This window comes from Hyla sarda, chromosome 4, assembly GCF_029499605.1.
Source record: "Hyla sarda isolate aHylSar1 chromosome 4, aHylSar1.hap1, whole genome shotgun sequence".
In the NCBI taxonomy this organism is placed as follows: domain Eukaryota; kingdom Metazoa; phylum Chordata; class Amphibia; order Anura; family Hylidae; genus Hyla; species Hyla sarda.
This window is the reverse complement of record NC_079192.1, coordinates 113,420,321-113,438,454: the sequence shown is the minus strand read 5'-3', so window position 1 is coordinate 113,438,454 and position 18,134 is coordinate 113,420,321. Positions and strand designations below refer to the sequence as shown.

Below are 18,134 nucleotides of genomic sequence, written 5' to 3'. Positions count from 1 at the left end.
ATAGCAGAGGGGTTAACGGTGTTGGGGGAAAGGTCTGATAGCAGAGGGGTTAACGGTGTTGGGGGACAGGTCTGATAGCAGAGGGGTTAACGGTGTTGGGGGACAGGTCTGGCGGCAGAGGGATTAATAGTGTTGGGGGGACAGGTCTGGCAGCAGAGGGGTTAACTCCGTTGGGGGACAGGTCTGATAGCAGAGGGGTTAACTATGTTGGGGGACAGGTCTGGCGGCAGAGGGGTTAACGGTGTTTGGGGACAGGTCTGGCGGTAGAGGGGTTAACTCTGTTGGGGGACAGGTCTGATAGCAGAGGGATTAACTATGTTGGGGGACAGGTCTGATAGCAGAGGGGTTAACGGTGTTGGGGGACAGGTCTGGTGGCAGAGGGGTTAACTCTGTTGGGGACAGGTCTGATAGCAGAGGGGTTAACTGTGTTGGGGACAGGTCTGGTGGAAGAGGGGTTAACGGTGTTTGGGGACAGGTCTGGCGGTAGAGGGGTTAACTATTAGAAACAGAGGTCTGGCGGCAGAGGGGTTAATGTGGTGTAATTATTGACATGCCTCATCCTCTCTCTAGGATCCCTTCTCTCTGCTCTGATTGGCTGGTAGAGAAGTACCGCCCCTAACTCTAGCCGCCTTTTACTGATTGGCTCTTTTGTCCTGTCACTCTCCGCCTGCTGTGAGAACTAGTTTGTTGCATTGTCTTGTATATTACCTGGCTGCAGAGCTGTGCCGCCTGGACATGGTGAGGGGGCAGCAGCGGGCACAAGGGGCACACACACTGCTGGAGAGCCGTCTGGTGAGCATATGGGGAATGTCTTGTTATAATGCAGCTGGATGAGAAGACTTCAGAAAGTGGTGACTACTTAGAGTGTATTTAGGTTACATTAAAATCTGCAGCTTCAAATTTGCAGTATCAAATATACATAGAATATTGTATGCGTGAATATACCCATAGAGCAGTGTTTCCCAACCAGAATGCCTCCAGCTGTTGCAAAACTACAACTCCCAGCATGCCCGGACAGCCGAAGGCTGTCCGGGCATGCTGGGAGTTGTAGTTTTGCAACAGCTGGAGGCACCCTGGTTGGGAAACACTGCCTTAGAGTATGTTCACATGTACAGGATCTGCTGCATATTTTCTGCAGCTGATTTTGCTTTCAATAGAAGTCAATGAGTAGCAAGATCAGCTGCCCAAAATATTCAGCAGATCCTGTATGTATAAACATATCCTCATAGTATATCCGAACAGAAGCTACTTACATATGATGTCACATGGAGGGTCTGGACTTATACCACAGGAGTTTCTTGTTTCTCTTCTTTTGGGTCAGGCTGATAATAGGTTAACTATTTTGGGACAAGTGTGACAGAAAGGTAAAAGGTCTGACAGGAGAGGGGTTTGGTTAGGTGGGCAGGTCTATGAACTGTTGTAACATATGCCTGGCAGGAGAGGGGTTAATGTGTGATCTTGGTGTCAGTACTCTCTGTTTTTGCACTTTTTGGCACTGCCATCCCTGTCTTATTTTTAGCATCCCTTGGCAGATAGCGTAACAGCTCTGCATCTTGTCTCGTGGGTGCTGCTTTCCTTGTTAATCTGAAAATTAACCTGTAAAGACCTGAATAGAACCTCCGACTACACGCTGCTTCCCCTGCAGCCGGGTCTGTGCACCCCGGGGTGATGTACAGTCATGGCCGTAAATGTTGGCACCCCCTGAAAGTTTTCATGAAAATGACGTATTTCTCACAGAAAAGGATTGCAGTAACACATGATTTGCTATACACATGTTTATTCCCTTTGTGTGTATTGGAACTAAACAAAAAAGGGAGGGAAAAAAAGCAAATTGGACATAATGTCACACCAAACCCCAAAAATAGTCTGGACAAAATTATTGGCACCCTTAACTTAATATTTGCTTGCACCCCCATCCCCCCCTTTGGAAAAAATAACTGAAAACTGTCGCTTCCTATAACCATCAATAAGCTTCTTACACCTCTCAGTCGGAATGTTGGACCACTCTTCCTTTGCCAGAGGCAGAAAAACAACCCCAAAACATCATTGAACCTCCACCATATTTCACTGTAGGTACTGTGTTCTTTTCTTTGTAGGCCTCATTCTGTTTTTGGTAAACAGTAGAATGATGTGCTTTACCAAAAAGCTCTATCTTGGTCTCATCTGTCCACAAGACGTTTTCCCTGAAGGATTTTGCCTTACTCAAGTTTATTTTGGCAAAATGTAGTCTTGCTTTTTTATGTCTCTGTGTCAGCAGTGGGGTCCTCCTGGGTCTCCTGCCATAGCGTTTAATTTCATTTAAATGTCACCGGATAGTTCATGCTGACACTGATGCTCCCTGAGCCTGCAGGACAGCTTAAATATCTTTGGAACTTGTTTGGGGCTGCTTATCCACCATCCAGACTATCCCGCGTTGACACATTTCATCAATTATTCTCTTACGTCAACGCCCAGGGAGATTAGCTACAGTGCCATGGGTTGCAAACTTCTTGATAATGTTGATCACTGTGGACAAAGGCAAATCTAGATCTCTGGAGATGGACTTGTAACCTTGAGATTGTTGATATTTTTCCACAATTTTGGTTTTCAAGTCCTCATACAGTTCTTTTCTCCTCTTTCTGTTGTCCATGCTTAGTGCGGCAGTGAACTTCTCTCCTCTCCTATTTATCTGCTTTCAGGTGTGATTTTTATATTGCACACAACTTTTACTTGCCCCAGGTGAGTTTAAAGGAGCATCACATGCTTGAAACAATCCTTATCTTTCCACAATTTTGATAGGGTGCCAATAATTTTGTCCAGACCATTTTTGGAGTTTGGTGTGACATTATGTCCTATTTGCTTTTTTTCCCCCCACCCTTTTTTTGTTTTAGTTCCAATACACACAAAGGGAATAAACATGTATATAGCAAAACATGTGTTACTGCAAGTCTTTTCTGTGAGAAATACTTTATTTTCTTGAAAAATGTCAGTGGTGCCAACATTTACAGCCATGACTGTACATGTAGTGAAGCCTTGTCCTCATTCAGCATTGAGCGATCTGGTGGAGAACTCCTGTCTGTCCTCACTTACCATAGACCCTATGGGCTTGGCAGATGCCAAGAATGTCATTTTATAGGAGATATAGGAGGAAAAAAGACAGACATGGCGCTTTATAGTGCCGGTTATCCGCAGTATTTGCAGAGAGTAGAACAGAAAAGTAAAGGACCTGCTCACCTTTGCAGGTTGCACAAAATTTCAGGCACAACACTGAAACGTTTTGGGCTGGTCGCTGGTGTGTCGGGAGCAACTGGCCGTCTGTCCCGTTGAGGACGGTGAGGAATGCAGGAGTACAGATGTGAGAGGTGGAAATCCCATCCAGTGAAGATCCGACTGCGGCACTGTAGCGCTACACCAGCGTGATCACACAGAAGTCCTGTGAAAAGTAGTAGTACTTTTTATTAGTAATCACAAAAAGTGACATACAGGGTTGGACTATGCGTTTCGGAGGGGCTCCCTCCTCCCTCTGGTGAATCTGGACCTGAGGAAGGAGGTAGCCCCTCCGAAACACATAGTCCAACCCTGTATGTCACTTTTTATGATTACTAATAAAAAGTACTACTACTTTTCACCCGACTTCTGTGTCATCATGCCGGTGTAACGCTACAGTGCCGCAGTCGGATCTTCACTGGATGGAAAAGGAAACCCCTGCCGGGATTTCCACATCTGTACTCCTGCAAGAATGTCATTTTGGCAATCACAAGTAAAGTGGTCCCTCAACATACGATGGTAATTCGTTCCAAACGAGCCATCGTTTGTCGAATCCATCGTATGTTGAAAGATTCGTGCAATGTAAAGTATAGGAAGCTGTACTCGCCTGTCCCCGCCGCTCAAGATGGTGTCCCCGCCGCTCCAGATGGTGATCCCGGCCCTCCGCTGTCTTCTCCGGCCCTCCGCTGTCTTCTCCGGCCCTCCGCTGTCTTCTCCGGCCCTCCGCTGTCTTCTCCGGCCCTCCGCTGTCTTCTCCGGCCCTCCGCTGTCTTCTCCGGCCCTCCGCTGTCTTCTCCGGCCCTCCGCTGTCTTCCGCAAGGCCTTACTAGGCCTGCGTAGCGACGTCATTACGCCGCTGCGTACACCATTCCTATTGGATGACGTGCGCAGCAGCGTATTGACGTCATCGGAGAGGGCCGAGAAGACACCGGAAGACCAGCACTGGACCCGGAGGGCACCCCCGGAGCATCGTGGAGGGGTAAGCAATACTTACCGCACCACACGGGGAACATTAAGCTGCTATCCGGCAGCAGCTTAAGCATTTGGCGCTGCCGGATAGCACTTAATGCGGGCCATCGTAGGTCGGGGGATCACTGTATATGACACTAGACCTTATTTTTCACAGATTGGACTGTGAATTTCATCTGTAGAAATCCAGGGTAGAATAGATAGAAGCTGTGGGTTTATAGATCTGCCCTGTTCTGATAGTGTAAACTAAGCTCAATGGAAGTAAATACTGGGGTTCATGATCGTATAGTGGGAGATTTATCAAAACCTTTGCAGTGGAGCAGTTACTCATAGTAACCAATCAGATCGTTTCTTTTGTTTTTAAAAAGACCTCTGAAAAAATAAAAGAAGCAATCTGATTGGTTGCGATGGGCAACTGGTCAACTTCCTAATTGTTTAAATGCAATAAAAATGCAAATAAAAACCTTCTAGATCAGTGGTCTCCAACCTGCGGACCTCCAGATGTCACAAAACTACAACTCCCAGCATGCCCGGACAGCCAACGGCTGTCCGGGCATGCTGGGAGTTGTAGTTTTACATTGTGTATGCTTTTGACTGAATACCTACATTGCCCATACCAGGTTCACTGGCACTTGTTGTCTCCTGCCTAAGGTTATCCTCTGCCTTTTAATTATTTTTAATTGTTTGTTTTATATTGTCTAATAAAGATTGTCATACTTTTTGAAATAACATTAGTATTGTGGGTCTCTTTGTTTTTGGCTATGTATTGGTACCCCCGGGACCTACATACGGCGCTTAATGTTTGCCGTGTTGTTGTTTGGCTAAATTAAGTTGTAGTTTTGCAACATCTGGAGGTCCGCAGGTTGAAGACCACTGTTGTAGATCATAGGAAAAAAACATAAAAGATACAGAGGTCACTTGACTTTAACTTCTTCTTGGGGTGCGTTCACACGACCGTCTGTCCCCGTTTTTTTTATTTTTTATTTTTTTTTATTTTTTTTTTTTAATCTCCGTTTCGGTTCTGTTCTTGTAGGCTGTAAACAAATTAAAAACAGTTAAAAAAAAAAAAAAAAAAATCTCATGTCAATGGGATTTTTTTTACAATCAGTTTACATCATTTTGTACCCGTCTGCACTCGTACTCGTCTACATGCAGTTATTTTTTTCTTCTGTAGAAAAACGGATACAGTAAATTTTATCATTAAAGTCTATGGAAAACAGATGAGCCTTTAATGTCATCCGTTTGCAACTATTTTTTCAATCCGTTTTTTGATCCGTTTTTACTTCTGAGCATGCTCAGAACAAAAAAAAAATATATTTTTTTTTTGTTTATTAACTGAACAATAATGGATCCAAATGGATAACATCCGTTTGCATCTGTTATTGTCTTTTTTTTTTTTAAAGTTTGTTTTTATTTTCGATGGAAGAAGAACGGGAGGGGCCTAGACGGCCATGTGAACGTAGCCTTAGAATTCAAGAGAATCCTTTTCCTGTATCCTTCCCTTTCATGCGATATTTTGAAGATATTTTCCCAACATGATTCTACAAGGTCTTCTATTGTGACAAATCCTCCCCCACCTATTCATGAAAGGAGGTCAGACCATGGTGACCGTACCCTGTGGCATGTAAGACGATCAGTAACCTGTGTATATAGGAACCATGGGAAGGCAGCTGCACCATATGAATTAGCATTTGGCAGTGCTTGTGCTGCCCCATGTTAAAGGTGCTGCTGGCACCAAGAGTAATGGGCTATGCCCCCGACGGAAATTCCACTCAGGTTTATTCAGAGTGTAATTGTTTTTTAATGTGATTCTGCTGCTCTGTGCACATGGCAGAAAAATCCAATACATAAATTTTAAATTTTAGAGTCAGCCAAAAGAATGATTCTGTTATGTGCATGGGTCCTAAGGGCTGTATTACACAGGCATGCCCCTGCCCCTATAAGCACCGATCTCCTAGACTGGTGCTTGTTCAATGAGCCTATTACATGGTTCGTCATAAGGCTGGCAGGACCATATGAATGATCACTGGATCAATCGAGCAGCCCCTCTATCATTTTTCGGCCGCACGTGCTTTATCACACAGGGTGAGGTTTAAAGAGCACTCGACAATATTGGCTTGTTTGTTAGATGTAATAGGGCTTTAAATGGGCACTGTCAGATACAAAAACTTTTCTTAGGTTGTAAAGCATGCAAAACCAAACGGTTTTGCAATTGTTTTCATTAGTCCTGCTGTGTCCATGCATCATCACCTGTGCCATGGACACACTTCCTTGATTGACAGCTGTGAGCGGGCTCAGAGCTGGAGGAAAAATCCTCCCACTGTCGGCTTGTGTCCCGCTACTGTCAGTGAGGTCAAGCTGGGAGTTGTAGTTTTGCTAATGCTAGGGGAGATGTGAGCAGACAGCATACTGAGGGAGGGGGCGGAGACCTGTACAGTGAGGCCACGCCCCCTCCCTTTTGAGAGGAATTCAGACTAGTGAGCTAAATTAAAAATGTAATAATAAATAAAGGGGTTAGACACCTAAAAATTAGATGTACATGGTCAGGATTAGGTACTGAGTGATATATATAAAAAAAAGTTTTTTGGATCTGACGGGTACGCTTTAAGAGTTAAAGGGGTTATTCATATCCACAGGATAGAGGGAAACTGTTTAGGGATGGGGTTTGACTGCTGGAACCCCCCCCCCCCCTTTCATGAGAACAAAGGCCAGCCATAATGGTAATATAATAATGGATATACATATTGTTATTAGAGGAAACTGGGCAGGCTACTGGTTATACTGCTGAACTACAAATCCCAGGTATTGGTATGTAACCTTGGGTCGTGCGTGAAGTCTCGCTGAGAAGACGTGATTGTCGTGTTCCGGTTTGTATTGTGTTCTCTTTGCAGACAGGCTCATTGATTTCTTCCACGGAATATTCTAAATCTGAACATGATCTAGATCGGAACAAATGGGGAGAGATTTAATATTTGTGCATGGGCAGGTTCCCTGGGGAGCTCCCTGAAGGACTTTATATCTCTAATAGACTTTCTATTGCCATCATTTAGAGGCGCTCTGGTCTGTACACACTACAGTATGGTATTCTCTGCTTATATTGTAGTTCAGGCATCACTGCCGTCACTTCTACTTCATGATTTAACCTTTTTCTCCCCTTATAATTTTTTCTTCCCTAACTCATTGCTACTTTCCTTTGTGGACTTTACCAGATCTTGCAGCTCAGGCCCAATATATGCATTTTCTCATAGGAATGAACACCGCTATCAGGGCATATACATCCATTTATAAATACATTTTAATCTGTGCTTCAGCCTGACAAAGTTCTCTCTGCTGCCACCTCTGTCTGTGTCGGGAACTGTCTAAAGCAGCAGCAAAAAGGTTTCCTCTGCAGGTTTGCCTCCACCATGGCACTTCCTGATATGGACAAAGGTGGCAGCACGGAGCACAGCATGAGACCGGAAAAAAACTACCCAATTTCCTACAAGGCATACAGCAGCCTATAAGTACTGGAAGGCTTTCTTTTTCTTTTTTTTTTTTTTATAGAAGTAAATTTTATTCTGTGTAATTTTCTGATTTGATTTTTTTTTTTTCTCTCCAGGGTACCACTTTAAGGTGCCCATACATTTTTTAACAGAACAGGGGTTCAGGTGAAAGCTATTCTTCCTAACTCCCCCATACATATGCATGTTGGGTTTGATTGAGCGTGCATGCAATTTCAATAGGGAAAATGGAATAAGCCAATGTCATACTCATCTGTTAGGAGCTCATTTCCTGTGGGGGTAAAGGATCCGAAACGCCTGATCCTTCTTTCCCGTAACATCTGTGTCAGGAAAGAGTTGGGACACTTCCATTCATAAGGTGTTTATGGGGAAGTTGGGGCCATCCATACATTTCTAACAACACAACCATTGCAGAGGATATTTAGCTTTCCTGTTGCTGCCTGAACCTGTGCGTAGATTAGTGCTCCCAAAGCTATTTCCATCATTTGGCTACAGCCAGAAAGTCACCGGCTGGGAAGCCCTGCTATAAAATGGCCTCTATGATGTATCCCCATTCTAAACTGTACAGCTAAAGACTTGGCAGATAAGAACTATTTGGCCCATCTAGTCTGCCCAATATATCCTTATGCTTATCCCATGCATGCTAAAACTCCTTTACTGAATTTGCAGCTACCACTTCTGCAGGAAGGTTATTCCATGTATCCACTACTCTCTCAGTAAAGTGATACTTCCTGATATTACTGCATAAACCTTTTCCCCTCTAATATAAAACTATGTCCTCTTGTGGTAGTTTTTCTTCTTATAAATATTCTCTCCACCTTTACCGTGTTTATTTCCTTTATGTATTTAAAAGTCTCTATCATATCCCCTCTGTCTCTTCTTTCTTCCAAGCTATACATGTTAAGGTCCTTTAACCTTTCCTGGTAAGTTTTATCCTGCAATCCATGTACTAGTTTAGTAGCTCTTCTCTGAACTCTCTAGAGCAGTGGTCTTCAACCAGGTTGGAGACCACTGCTCTAGAGTATCTATATCCTTCTGGAGATACGGTCTGCAGTACTGTGCACAATATTCCAAGTGAGGTCTCACCAGTGTTCTGTACAGCGGCATGAGCACTTCTCTCTTTCTATTGCTAATACCTCTCCCTATACACCCAATCATTCTGCTAGTGTTTCCTGCTGCTTTATGACATTGTCCATCTTTTAAGTCTTTTGAAATAATGCCCCCTAAATCCCTTTCATCAGAAACTGAGGTTAGTCCAAATATATACCCCGGAAAATTATATATATATATATATATATATATATATATATATATATATATATATATATATATATTTTTTTTTTTTTTTAACCATGTATGTCATGGGGAACCCAAAGACTACTTTTAGGGATTCTATTATTGTTACTAGAGATGAGCGAATTTACAGTAAATTCGATTCGTCACGAACTTCTCGGCTCGGCAGTTGATGACTTAGACTTATCCTGCATAAATTAGTTCAGCTTTCAGGTGCTCCCGTGGGCTGGAAAAGGTGGATACAGTCCTAGGAGACTCTTTCCTAGGACTGTATCCACCTTTTCCAGCCCACCGGAGCACCTGAAAGCTGAACTAATTTATGCAGGATAAGTCATCAACTGCCGAGCTGAGAAGTTCGTGACGAATCGAATTTACTGTAAACTCGCTCATCTCTAATTGTTACTACTATAATTGTGCATAAATGTAATTTCAGCATTGATCCTAAGCATAGTGTTCCATGTTAATCCTCGCCATCTCCTGTATTAGTCACTAAGTATATATTTACTTTTAGCCACAGCATGTGACCTGTGTGTCCCTCTGTCCCACTTCTGGGACCGGACTGCTGCTCTGTCCTGGCCCCTGCCAGCAGTTAAGAAATCCCATCTCCATTAAGATCTAATAATATCATCATATGCCATTATGTCTGCTGAACATCGATAACTATCGGAGAATAAAATAGGTAGTACACATGGCATTAAACCCAGGCGGGATACAAATATTTTATATACTGCTACAACCGCATTAACCCTCACACCCTATAGCCTTACTGCTCTGTATAGGACGTAGCCATTGGCATCTGAAATGGTCTAGAATCGCAGACCCACAGCAAACAAGGCGTTCTGCAGATTCAGCCGCTATGGATGTAACATTATTTAGTGGTCATTGAGTCAAATGGCCATCAATAAAGTTACAGGGCAGAATGAATTCTGTATCATGGGTGAAGAGGACCCAGCTGACCCCTACATCTGTAATTGAAATAGGTGTTCACCAACAAAACAGCAAACACGTTAAATAAGCAACAACAAAATGCACAATGTGAACCCAGCCTATGGCTATTTTTGGACTGTATTAGTAATGCCAATCTCCCTTATATATACTGGGAAAATGCATTGCCTATATAAAAAAGATAATCACGGCCACAGTCACTAAACACCATTTTAAAATGTGTCCTTTTAGCCACCGTTCGGCATTCTACATTTGCTATATAAGGTGTTCAGGTACATGGATTGAAAAACTCATGTAATAGTGCCCTTAGAGACAAACAGAATGGATGGTCAACATGGACCTTTCCTATGAAAAGTATGAGAACAATGGATCCAACATACATCACTATGGGCAAGTGTTTAACATCTTCATGACTGCCCACTGTGTGTGTGTAAATACATATACAGTCAGGTCCATAAATATTTGGACATCAACACAATTCTAACATTTTTGGCTCTATACACCACCACAATGGATTTGAAATGAAACTAACAAGATGCATTAACTGCAGATTGTCAGATTTAATTTGAGGGTATTCACATCCAAATCAGGTGAAAAACAGTCAGGAATCAGGAATTACAACAGTCTGGATATGTGCCTCCCACTTGTTAAGAAACCAAAAGTAATGGGACAATTGGCTTCTCAGCTGTTCCATGTCCAGGTGTGTGTTATTCCCTCATTATCCCAATTACAATGAGCAGATAAAAGGTCCAGAGTTCATTTCAAGGGTGCTATTCAGGGCTCAAGTCCTGCAGGAATGCGTGGGAACTGAGTTCCTGCACTTTTTCTACAGCAGGAACACCGTTCCCATTTGCAGTACCAGCCCTTGAGTGGAAATCTTAGGTTGAGTTCCCACACTTCTTTTTTTCCAGGACTTTACCCCTGGTGCTATTTGCTTTTGGAATATGTTGCTGTCAACTCTCAAGGTGAGATCCAAAGAGAAGTCACCATCAGTGAAGCAAGACATCATTAGGCTGAAAAAAACAAAACAAACCCATCAGAGAGAGAGAGAGCCAGAACATTCGGTATGGCCAAAACATCTGTTTGGAACATTCTTAAAAAGAAGGAATGCACCGGTGAGCTCAGCAATGCCAAAAGATGCGGAAGACCAAGGAAAACAACAGTGATGGATGACCAAAGAATTCTATCCCTGGTGAAGAAAACCCCTTCACAACAGTTGGCCAGATGAAGAACACTGTCCAGGAGGTAGGTGTATGTGTGTCAAAGTCAACAATCAAGAGAAGACTTCACCAGAGTGAATACAGAGGGTTCACCTCAAGATGGAAACCATTGGTGACCCTCAAAAACAGGAAGGCCAGATTACAGTTTACCAAATAACATCTAAAAAAGTCTTCACAGTCCTGGAACAACATCCTATGGACAGATGAGACCAAGATCAACTTGTACCACAGTGATGGGAAGAGAGGAGTATGGAGAAGGGAAGGAACATGATCCTAAGCATACACCTCATCAGTGAACATGGTGGTGGTAGTGTCATGGCATAGTGGGCATGTATGGTGCCAATGGAACTGCTTATCTTGTATTTATTGATGATGTGACTGCTGACAAAAGCAGCAGGATGAATTCTGAAGTGTTTCGGGCAATATTATCTGCTCATATTCAGCAAAATGCTTCAGAACTCATTGGATGGCGCTTCACAGTGCAGATGGACAATGACCTAAAGCAAACTGCAAAAGCAACCAAAGGGTTTATTAAGGGAAAGAAGTGTAATGTTATGTAATGGCCAAGTCACTCACCTGACCTGAATCCGATTGAGCATTTCACTTTCTGAAGACAAAACTGAAGGGAAAATGCCCCAATAACATGCAGGAACTGAAGACAGTTGCAGTAGAGGCCTGGCAGAGCATCACCAGGGATGAAACCCAGCAATGTCTGGTGATTGTCTATGCGTTCCAGACTTCAGGCTGTAATTGACTGCAAAGGATTTGCAACCAAGTATTAAAAATGTAAAGTTTGATTTATGATTATTATTTTGTCCCATTACTATTGGTCCCTTAACAAGTGGGAGGCACATATGCAAACTGTTGTAATTCCTACATCATTCACCTGATTTGGATGTTAATACCCTCAAATTTGATTCACAAACTTCTCGGCTCGGCAGTTGATGACTTATCCTGCATAAATTAGTTCAGCTTTCAGGTGCTCCCGTGGGCTGGAAAAGGTGGATACAGTCCTAGGAAAGAGTCTCCTAGGACTGTATCCACCTTTTCCAGCCCACGGGAGCACATGAAAGCTGAACTAATTTATGCAGGATAAGTAATCAACTGCCGAGCTGAGAAGTTTGTGACGAATCAAATTTACTGTAAGTTCGCTCATCTCTAGTTGTGTGTGTTATGACATTGGCCTCCTTCAATAGAACTGGTGCCAGAAAGTTAAACAGATTTGTAAATTACTTCTATATAAAAATCTTAATCCTTCCAGTACTTATCGGCTGCTGTCTACTACAGAGGAAGTTGTATAGTTCTTTTTTGTCTGACCATAGTGCTCTCTGCTGACACCTCTGTCAGTGTCAGGACCTGTCCAGAGCAGAAGCAAATCCTGATAGCAAACCTCTCCTGCTCTGGACAGTTCCTGACATGAACAGAGGTGTCATCAGAGAGCACTGTGGTCATACTGAAAAGAACTATACAACTTCCTCTGGAGCATACAGCACCTAATAGTACTGGAAGGATTAAGATTTTTATATATAAGTAATTTACAAATCTGTTTAACTTTCTGGCACCAGTTGATTTAAAAAAAAAATGTTTTCCACTGGAGTACCCCTTTAAGAAATCAACTTGTTTCTGTTATCATGGATAACCCCTTTAACATCTGTAGTACATTGTTACTTGCCTTCATTTTTGTCTTCTTATGTGCCTCTGTTGTTTTTATTGCTGGAGTTAACTGACCCCTGAAGTAGAAGTGGGTTATTTTGGCTCTTAAGGGTACGCACACATGTGCATATTTTTGCTGCCAATGGAAGTCAATGGGCAGCAAAATCTGCAGCAGCAGATCTGGAGCAAAAATATGTATGTGTGAATGCACCCTAAGGGCTTGTTCACACCAGCAGATTTATTTGTGGGTTTCCCGCTGCATGTTTGAAAGGGGGTGGGCTCTCTGCAGCTGACCGCAGCAGATTTTCTGATGCAGAATTTCCTATGCGGAATATATGCCGCATGGCCCATTAAAGTTAATACGGTCTGCGGAAGATTTTCCGCATCGGAAATATTGCAGCCCCCCGCCCCCATTCAAACACACAGCGGGAAACCCGCATATAAATCAGCTCGGGTGAACAAGCCCTAAGTGTGTGTATTCACATATGACTGTATTTGCCTCAGCAGCCAGGTGAGAGCCAGTGTGAACAAACTCACAAGAAAGCTGTGCTACCCCCCCCCTCCCTTCTGTGGACCTGCTCCGTTCACCCCCCCCCCCACCCCCAACCCCCCACGGCTGGTTACATGAGGTACGATTTGTAGCACCCAGCAGATTATGTATAGTCCTGGCATTGCTGGAACGTCAGGAATGTGCTGCTGTTTGGGGCTGAGGGAGGGAATGTCCTGCATTTCCTAGGCTGCCTGTTATCCATCCTTTATGTCGCAGCCTCCGGGGGTTAGCATGCTTCTTTTTGTGTATTGTCTACCTGCTTCTGGTCACTTTTCTAGCAGATACAGGATATGTTGCCGGCCTCACAGGTGAACCTAAATGCTGCCTATAATAGTGATTAAGGTGCATTAAATGTGGAGTTTATACACCTCAAAGTAAAAAAAAAAAACATGGTTTCAAATGGCAGGGTTTCTAATGCCGCTGTAATTGCCCACTGGCCCCTGGTTTTGCCCATACAGCACAGGTAGGTTTAGTGTTAGGTCCCGTGCCACTTGAGAGACATTGGCATTGGTGTGCGGGCTCAGGTATGTCCTTCATATAAGGGTATACTGGCTAATGTCTCAATTTTAGCATAATTTTCAGGGTTATTCACATGTTACAGTCTACATCTACCACAGTAGCATTTTTATGCTGGGGACCGCCCCTAGCAACAGACCACAAGGGCAGGATCTGCTCCCCCAGTATATATGCACAACTGCATTTGGGGGTGAGCACCTCCGGCCATTTGAAACCTCGTTTTTTTTTCAAGATTGGAGGTAGGGCAGCTGTTTACCCTCACCCTGCTATTGCCTTATGAGATATCATGTATATGGCTGGAGGATCATTTTATATTCTAAGGTATTATATGTTGCAGTTTAGGTACAGTGTATTATAGGGTGTTATACAGAGTGTAACTTATAGGGTGTTACATGCAAAGTCCCTGCTCTTTAGTAGTATAGGGCAGAACATCATTGTCCCTCTTGCCACAGCAGCAGGAAAGGTAAGGCCAGATACACAGCTAAGCGGCAGGGTCAGCGAGAGCATAGGAGCAGCTCAGTTAGTGCTGGGCCGTATACAGGTTCATACCGAATACCGGTGTGTGTGTGTGTGTGTGTGTGTGTGTGTTTTTTTCTTTTCTTTGATATCAATTTTTCATATACCGCAATACCTGTCGTCCACCACCCCCGAATGAATTATTAGCCGCAGCACTCTGTCCCCGCATAGAGGAACTAATCATATGTTACCCGCAGGTGCTGCTCTGCTTCTTCTCCTGTGAGCAGCAGTGCTGGCCGCAGCGCTGCACATCCTCCCCACGTCAGGAAATGAATGATTTGTGAGTCGCGGGCGCAGGGCATCTGTTCTGATCGGACAACGGAAGCTGTTGCCTCCCCCTGCAAGCGCTGAAAGCCAGTGAGCCCCGGGTGCTGCAGAGCTTCTGATCCCTGTCCCTTCTGATCAGAACAGAAACCTTGCGCCCACCTGGGCTTCTGGGGATATTAGTGAAAAATGGAATAACGTTAAATACCATGAAACCGCCATAATTTAGAATAATACTGTGATATACATTTTTGGTTATACCGCCCAGCACTGCGCTCAGTACACGGAGAGCTCCAGGAAGTGTCAGGCAACCGTGACCACCACAAAAACAAAACGAAAAATAGCCAGCACAACTACCTAATACACGGGTGCACGCTGCTATGGCAAATACAGAGTATACAAAAAGAAGGTTGCAGCAGCACACATTGGTCAAAAAATGGAGGCTCTTAGCGCACTTTTTGATCAAAACGTGTCCCCCCCCCCAACCACCACGCGGAGGTGGCCTCATTTCCACCATGACCACCATGCAGAAAGGGACCTGACATAGCTGCAGTGCAAAGTAAGAGTCCGCAGCCAGAGACCACACTAGGCCAGTGCAGCCACTAGGAGGGCAAAAGGCATGTTGGCAATGAGCTTCCTAAATCTAACGTCCGGCTCGGGCAGCCCTCAGACCACACCCGCAACTACTCAATAATGAAAATAGTTGATAACGATTTCTGTTATGGATATTGATTGTGCTAGCCTTATTATATGCCTTTTTATTCTGATAAAATTCTTAATTTTACTAGGAAAAGACCCTATAGAGAAAATAACCCCAGGCACACCTCTTATTAGTATAAGGGCTTGTACACACTGAGGAATTTGTCTGAATTCATGTTAGGGTTCTCCTTAATTCTGCCTTGAATCAGACTCTCATTAGTTTTCATGGAATTTCAGAGTCCCAAAGCATAATTTTTGTGTTTTAAGACCCCATTGATTATAAGAAATCGGGGAATGCAGAACTGTTTTTCCTCAGCACAATTCTATGGATCCCGGCCAAACCTATCCACTTCAATAGGAATGGCTATAGCAGCAGGAGATGCATTAGTGCTGCCCCTCCCTCCTTTGTTTTCATGATCATTGGGGTTAATCTTAGAGTGAGTGCATTTTCTAACTTTATGCCATCAATTGAGATGGGAGAACACCTTTTGGGTTGGATCACATGGGAGCGGATGCACTGCCAGCAGTCCCAAAAATACAGTAGAGTGATCTCCCTGCTGCTGCCTTAGCTCTGTGTGTCTGCTCGTGGCTGCCGATTTCCCACCATCAGTCACCAGCACACACACAGCTATGGAAGAAGCAGGAAGATTACTCTGCTGTATTTCTTTGACTGTTGGTAGTGCATCCGCACCATCAAGTACGCTGCTGATGTGCTCCTGTGTGACCCTACCCTTTTAAAGGATTTTGCCGCTGTTGACATCTAAAATTTTATTTACAGTGGTCAGACACTTCAAAATCTCACAAACTGGCTCAAGAACCCTCTGTCTGAAAAAAATAAAAAGCAGTTCTGCTTATACCTGGTACTTGACCGACATTCCATTAGTTGCCATTGTTTGGCTATCTTTTGGCACTCCTGTGGTTGAGGATGCACGCTGCTGCTCCATTCAAACTTGAGTTTCTGGAGTTCCATTTTCTAGATTGTGGAGGGTCTCAGTGGTTGGCTTTCCCTCAGTCAGACCCTTAAGAGTCACTAACTTTTTTTTTTTTTTTTTTTTTTTTACATATTAAGTGGTAAAACTTTCATGCAGAACTTTCATGTTTAGTTATGCACTAAAATGGTTTTAATACATTTTCTTTTCTATCCCTGTGGTACTGTGTCTTTGTTCCTTATTGCAGTAGGTGCCTCCATACTTGATGATATGTTATTGACTGGATGTACTTCTTTTAGTCACTTTTCCAGTGGCAGTTTCGATCTAAATTCTTGTTCTTGGATTCACAATTTACAGTTCAGTGGCCATAGTGATGGTGTAAAGTTCATTCTGACCGTGCTCTGTGCCAGAGTTCAAGGACCGCCATGCTATGTCTCCTCTGCCTAATGTGAACATGCTTGTGTATAGAGGTTGCATGGAGAAAAACTGCTGGTGTTGTAAATTGTGGCTTCACTTCAAGCTGAAATTTTTGAAAACACAATAGTCTCATGAGACTGTGAGAAAATCTGTACTAGATTACCATAATGTCTTGAAGCCTTTTTATATCTGTTTCTTATGACGTGTATGTTGTTTTGCCCAATTTCAATTAATTCCTTGTCTTTAGGCACCAATCCAAAACAAGTAGAGCAGAAGTTGTGAAACAATTTTCCTTTTCTGTTGCATTTTATCAATTCTGTACACTCATATAGAAAAGTTAAGAAGTAACCAATAAACCTATTTCCCCCTCAAGGGCTCTTATCCATCTTTGGGGGAATTAATTTGTCTAGTTAGGAGCATAAGCAATTGTGAATCACTTTCATCTGCTTTGGGGCAAAGGGAAGTGAAAACAGAGACACCGAAGAGGTGATGGGAGAGAAGCAAAGTTTTGTAAAACAGATAATGCACAAAGAGTTTGTTGTGAATTGTTGCAGGGCTCTGTGCCTGCTCCTGACTTGTCAACCAGCCTGCTTTTGTGAGCCAGAGGCATGTCAGAGTGTCAGAACACATAGAAGCCAGTTGTATGCTGGGAAGCGTGAGGGTGGAAGTTCCAACATGAGATTTGGAGGTAAACAAGGAAATGCCCCCTCCTACTCGGTGAACTGCATGCAGTGCTAGCAACACAAACAAGGGAATTAGGAGCTATAGAAGGATAAAATCTACAGAAAGGATTATCACCAGTTGAAGAATAAGCATAAAAAAATAAAATTAAAAAAAATTATATAAATATATATACGGTGTGTGTGTGTGTGTATATGTGTGTGTGTGTATATATGTGTGTGTGTATGTATGTGTGTATATATATATATATATATATATATATATATATATATATATATATATATATATTATACAAAATGTGTGTATATTTATATAAACTAAATGTGTGTATGTATGTTCCACAATCATGTCCAAACGGCTAAAGATATTAACATAAAACTTGGCACACATGTTACTTATATGTCAACAACAAACATAGGATAGGTAATTTAACCCTTACTCACCCCCATTTGTCAGGGTCTGGGTTTTTGTTTAAAGTCCCATACAAGTCTATGGGAAATATATGTTACTGCATAACTTCCAAACGGCTGGAGATATTTCTATAAAACTTGGTCACATGTTACTTATATGTCCACTTAAAATATAGGATAGTTAATTTAACCCTTAACTACCCCCATTTGTGAGGGTCAGGGCTTTTGTTTAAAGTCCCATGCAAATCAATGGGAAATGTATGTTCCAGCATAACTTCCGTACGGCTGGAGATATTTCAATACCTGGTGCACATATTACGGGTCGG

The 18,134-nt window shown here is 43.0% G+C and overlaps 1 protein-coding gene across 2 annotated transcripts in view; it reads left to right on the top strand.

Moving 5' to 3' along the window:
* Positions 1-18,134, top strand: part of KLHL25 (kelch like family member 25) — a 45,296-nt gene that overhangs the window by 1,020 nt on the left and 26,142 nt on the right. The window contains exon 1 of one of the 2 annotated variants that reach the window (XM_056571888.1): positions 566-792. The exons of the other annotated variant lie outside the window; for it this stretch is intronic. The gene's annotated coding sequence lies outside the window, so the exon portion shown is untranslated. Of the gene's footprint in view, positions 1-565; positions 793-18,134 lie in introns of those variants that run through there. 2 annotated transcript variants of the gene reach the window in all.